The sequence below is a fragment of the Aethalodelphis obliquidens genome, unplaced genomic scaffold (assembly GCF_003676395.1).
Source record: "Aethalodelphis obliquidens isolate GAN/ISIS:26980383/991018 unplaced genomic scaffold, ASM367639v1 scaffold44, whole genome shotgun sequence".
NCBI classification, from domain to species: domain Eukaryota; kingdom Metazoa; phylum Chordata; class Mammalia; order Artiodactyla; family Delphinidae; genus Aethalodelphis; species Aethalodelphis obliquidens.
This window is the reverse complement of record NW_020837988.1, coordinates 8,308,947-8,313,898: the sequence shown is the minus strand read 5'-3', so window position 1 is coordinate 8,313,898 and position 4,952 is coordinate 8,308,947. Positions and strand designations below refer to the sequence as shown.

General features: G+C 50.9%; 1 long non-coding RNA gene across 3 annotated transcripts in view; it reads left to right on the top strand.

Moving 5' to 3' along the window:
* The first annotated feature begins 671 nt into the window (after window positions 1–671).
* LOC113606488 (uncharacterized) overlaps window positions 672–4,952 on the top strand; it is a 14,273-nt gene continuing 9,992 nt past the window's right edge. The window contains exon 1 of one of the 3 annotated variants that reach the window (XR_003427574.1): window positions 672–963. This is a non-coding gene — a long non-coding RNA (uncharacterized LOC113606488). The remainder of the gene's footprint in view (window positions 964–4,952) is intronic. The other 2 variants (XR_003427572.1, XR_003427575.1) reach the window with 2 other exon arrangements.

Here is a 4,952-nt window from a genome sequence, read left to right as displayed (position 1 = left end):
CCTGCCATTAATAGTTTTACAGATGGAGACGTGCTCAGAGAGGTTAAGTAACTCTGCTGAGACCACAAAGCCAGTGAGTGGCAGAGCTGGGGCTTGAAGCCCCTATCTCTAAGCCCTTGCTTTTAACCACTGAACAACAGAGCACTCTTCATAAGGCTGGGGGCCCTGAGAGAAAAGGCTTTGAAGTGGTAGACAGAACATTCATCTGCACCGCATAAAATGTTCCTGCCTGGGTTTGAATAAGGCTCCCCCATCACGGACACACATCTCAGGATGTACTGAGGTGTGTAGCTGCTTAACCAGCCTCAGCTTATATTTTAGATCAACAAATGAAATTTAGGGACTTCCCTGGTGGTCCAGTGGTAAAAAATCCACCTTCCAGTGCAGGGGACGCAGGTTCGATCCCTAGTGGGAGAACGAAGATCCCTCATGCCGCGGGGCAACTAAGCCTGTGCACCGCAACTACTGAGCCCACGCGCTCTGGAGCCCGCGTGCCACAACTAGAGAGAGGCCCTCGCGACGCAGCGATAGATCCCGCGTGCCTCAACTAAGACGCCACGCAGCCAAAATTTTTTTTCAAAAACTAAAAATAAATATTAAAAAAAGTTTAAAAACAAATGACATTTACCAAGAGGGCCCCATCAGCCCACCAAACACTCTTCCTGGGAGCTCCTGACCTCCCCTCTCTGAGGGGAGAGGGTCTGTCTTCAGACCTGCAGGAGGGTTGCCAAAGCCATGCCTAGGAGCACCCTCTGCCCCGGTGTTGGTGGCAACCTTGGAGGAGGTTGCCTCAGAGCCACTTGGGAGAGGCAGTGTGACACTGCATGCAAGTGCACATGTGCTGAATGCTTCACATCCCAGGCCCAGCCCTTTCTAATGAGATTTAAGTGAGGATTAACAAGTAAAGCATGTTGAAGGCACTAGAAGTACCAGCTCTCCTAGGGAGGTTGACAGAGCGACTTGGTAAGCTAGCTATTGCTTTTCACAGTTGAGAAAAGCCCTCATCATCAGGGGCTCATGTGACCTCCCTTCACTCTGCAGGAGGCCGCCTATAGCGTCTGGGATGGACTCTATTTATTTATTTATTGTTGGCTGTGTTGGGTCTTTGTTGCTGTGCACTGGCTTTCTCTTTGCGGCGCGCGAGGGCTACTCTTCGTTGCAGTGCGCAGGCTTGTCATTGCGGTGGCTTCTCTTGCTGCAGAGCACGGGCTCTAGGCACGTGGGTTTCAGTAGTTGTAGCATGGGATGGACTCCTTTTGATTCCATGGGAGGCAGCCCTGTCCAATGGATATAATGTGAGCCACACCAGTAATTTTAGATTTTCGGTAGCCACATTAAAACAAGTAAAAAGAACCACGTGAAATTAATTGTAATAATATATTTAACTTAATATACCAAAACTATTGTTTCAGTATACAGTATAAAAAATATTAGTGAGAGTACTTGTTTTTTGGGGATTTTTTTGTAGTATGCGGGCCTCTCACTGTTGTGGCCTCTCCCGTTGCGGAGCACAGGCTCCGGACACACAGGCTCAGCGGCCATGGCTCACGGGCCCAGCCGCTCCGCAGCATGTGGGATCTTCCCGGACCGGGGCACGAACCCGTGTCCCCTGCATCGGCAGGTGGACTCTCAACCACTGCGCCACCAGGGAAGCCCGAGTACTTGCTTTTTAAACTGCGTCTTCAAAATCCAGTGTGTATTTGACACTCACGGCTCATCTGGGTTTGCAACAGCCCCGCTGCAAGTGCTCAGTGGTCACGTGTGGCTGCCACCATGGAAGGTGCACCTCTAGGGCCTGTAGGATAGCCAAGCCCATGCCCTGATTCTTGGGGATGTACAGGGAGGGAGGGAGGGAGATTACACTGCGGAGGCTGGCCTTTCTGTCCGTGGTGTCATTTAATCTTCAGAGCAACCTCAGGAACTAGGTATTATTGTGCTTAATTTTTAGAGGCTCAGGCTTGCCTGAGGTCACTGGACAAATTGCTCCCCCTTCAGCCTTCTGGCTGGTCAGCTTGCTCAGGATTTTTGCTGCCAGGACATCTGGTCAGTTCCATTCAAGGCCAGCCTACCCTCCCAGACCATCTCCCCGGATGCTCTCCAGGGTGGGATGCATGGGAGCCTGGGGAGCTCAGCCCTGGGCTCTCACTTGGCTGAAAACGTACCTGGAGGCTGAAAGCAGACTGGCTCCATCCGCTTTTTTGTGAAAGGAGCCTCTGGGGACTGAGCCTCCCCCCATGTCCCCTGATTTAAGCCCTTGCTCCATGGCCCACCCACCTCGTGGTTACAAGCGTCCCGAGGGCAGCTGGTGCGTTACTATCCAACCTATGCATTTCTCGGGGCACTTGAAGGGCCTCTGTGATTACTGTCACTCTGCGGGGCGGCCTGAACCAATTTCCTGAGGATGATAGATTTCTTCTCATTTGCTGCTCTCAAGCTGCGGTTCCTTCTGTGTCTGGGAGCAAAACACTTTAAAAAGAGGTCATTTCCTGGGACTAACCCCCGGGGGAGGGGGCTTTGGAAGGGGAGTTGTCCCAGGCAGCACCCACTCGGCCCCTTCTGCCCGGTGGTAGGGATGACTGCCCCCACCCCCCAGGCTCAAGGGAAGCCAGGCTCGGGGAAGGGAGAGGAGAGAGGGGTGGGCTGGTGGGGGGTGGGTAGCGAGGCTGGGAGAGGGTGTGGAGGGGATGGGAGTGGAGGGTGGGAGGGATAGGAGTGGAGGGATGGGAGGGGTGGGTGGCAGGGAGTGGACGGTGGGAGGGGAGGGTTGTGATGGTGTGGGAGGGGCGGGGAGTGGTGGGAGGGGCGGAGAGTGGTGGGAGGGCAGCAGCCCGTAGCTCCTGCTTGGATGTCCTCTGGGGGGTGGTTCTCAACGATGGCTGCATGTCAGAATCACCTGGAACTTTAAAGATCACCAGGCACCACCCACAGAGATACTGATTTTAAGGGTCCGGCGTGTGGCCTGGGATCCGGCTGTTTAGAAGTTCCCCGGGTCATTCTAATGCACTGGATGGAGGCACTCTCTGTCCTGCAGGTGTGAAGAGACAGAGACAGCCCCTTGTCTAGAGAAATTGTCCAAGACTTGAAAATGGGCAAAGTGATACTGGGCGTGCCGGGTGCAGCTCATGCCCAGGGGTTGCCTTGTCCTGGCCGAGCCTGGACCCTTGTCTTTCTCTTGACGAGGCTACTTTACAGCTCGATGGAGGAGAAGTTGAGCTGTAGAAAATGGAAATAATTCTTGTCCACAACAGTGCAAATGGATTTTGTCCCGCAGAGATACAATTGGTTTCTGTCATCTGGAGAAGATGACCTCAAACATTACATTTTATTGCCCCATTGACCAGTTTTGCATCTCTTAGCAAATTCGTTCTGGCGTTCCTGATTGCCTCTATACATGGCTGATTTTCAAATTTTCCTTTCAACTGGTCTTAATATCTTATCGGTTCCCTCATTAATTAATGAGTTGGAAACAGTTACTTACATATGTCCATTTTATGTGAAAGTCATGTTTTCAACTTTTTGAACATTATAATTTAGCCCCCCTAAGGGTGAGCGGTGTGCCCCTCCCTTCCTGCTTCCTCAGCCCCTACACGCCGTCCCGCCGTCTCCATCACCTTGTGCTGTCTGACCTGCCTGTCTGCCCAACTATACTCAAATGTATGCACATGAAGTTGTTCATAGTATTTATATATAATTTTTAAATCTCTCCTACATCTGGAGTTAGATCCCCTTTTCCATTCCTGATAGTGTTTGTCTTTTACGTTTTTTCTTGCTTTTTTTCTCGGCTAGACTTTTTCTTTTTTCAGAACTTTTTCAAAGAAAGCACTTGTTTCATTGATGCCCTCTCTTTGTTTTCTATTGACAGTTCATGAATTTTTGCTTTCACCTTCGTTATGTCTTTTATCTCACTTTCTTCAGCGTTACTCTGCTGTCTTTTTTTTCTAGCTTCTTGAATTGCCTGCTTAGCCCATATTTTCCACCTTTCTTATTTTTAGGGGTTTCCGGCGCCCTTTAAGTACCATGTTAGCTGCATCTCCCATGTTCTGATGACCTAGTGGACACACCTCCTATGCACTTCTGTGGCCCCCCTTCCTTTTTTTAAAATTAATTAATTAATAATTATTATTATTATTTTATCTATTATTTTTTGGTCGTGCGGCATGTGGGATCTCAGTTCCCTGATCAGGGATGGAACCCTCACCCCCTGCGTTGGAGGCGCAGAGTCTTAACCACTGGACCACAAGGGAAGTCCCCTGGTGGCCCCTCATCTTACTCCGGCTGCTGCCAGCACTTCTGCCCAGAGCGGGCATCCAAGTGGAGAATAAAGAAGCTGCAGACTCCTTAAGTCACAGCCTTGGAGATCACAGTATCACTTCTGCAGCATCCTATTGTCAAAACAAGTCACGGGGCCAGCCCGGATCCGAGAGAGAGGGAAATAGACTCGACCTCTTGTCAGAGAGTGACAAAGAATTTTCCATCATCTTCCAGCCACCACCACAATGAAAATACTGCCCATCTAGTCTATTTATATAAAGTTCAAAACAGACAAAACAAATCTACAGGAATAAATAGGTGAATAGAGGTTGCTTCTGGGGGTTGGGGCTGGGGATGGACTGAAAAACTATACAAGGGGATTTTCCAGGGTGCTGGCAAGACTCTATAGTGAGTGGGGGGGGGTGTCAGTTACATGGGTGTATATGTATTTGTCAAAACTCATCAAACCGGACACTTAAAAGCTGGGCGTTTGAGCTTCCCTGGTGGCGCAGTGGTTGAGAGTCCGCCTGCCGATGCAGGGGACGCGGGTTCGTGCCCCGGTCCGGGAAGATCCCACATGCCGCGGAGCGGCTGGGCCCGTGAGCCATGGCCGCTGAGCCTGCGCGTCCGGAGCCTGTGCTCCGCAACGGGAGAGGCCGCAACGGTGAGAGGCCCGCGTACCGCAAAAAAAAAAAAAAAAA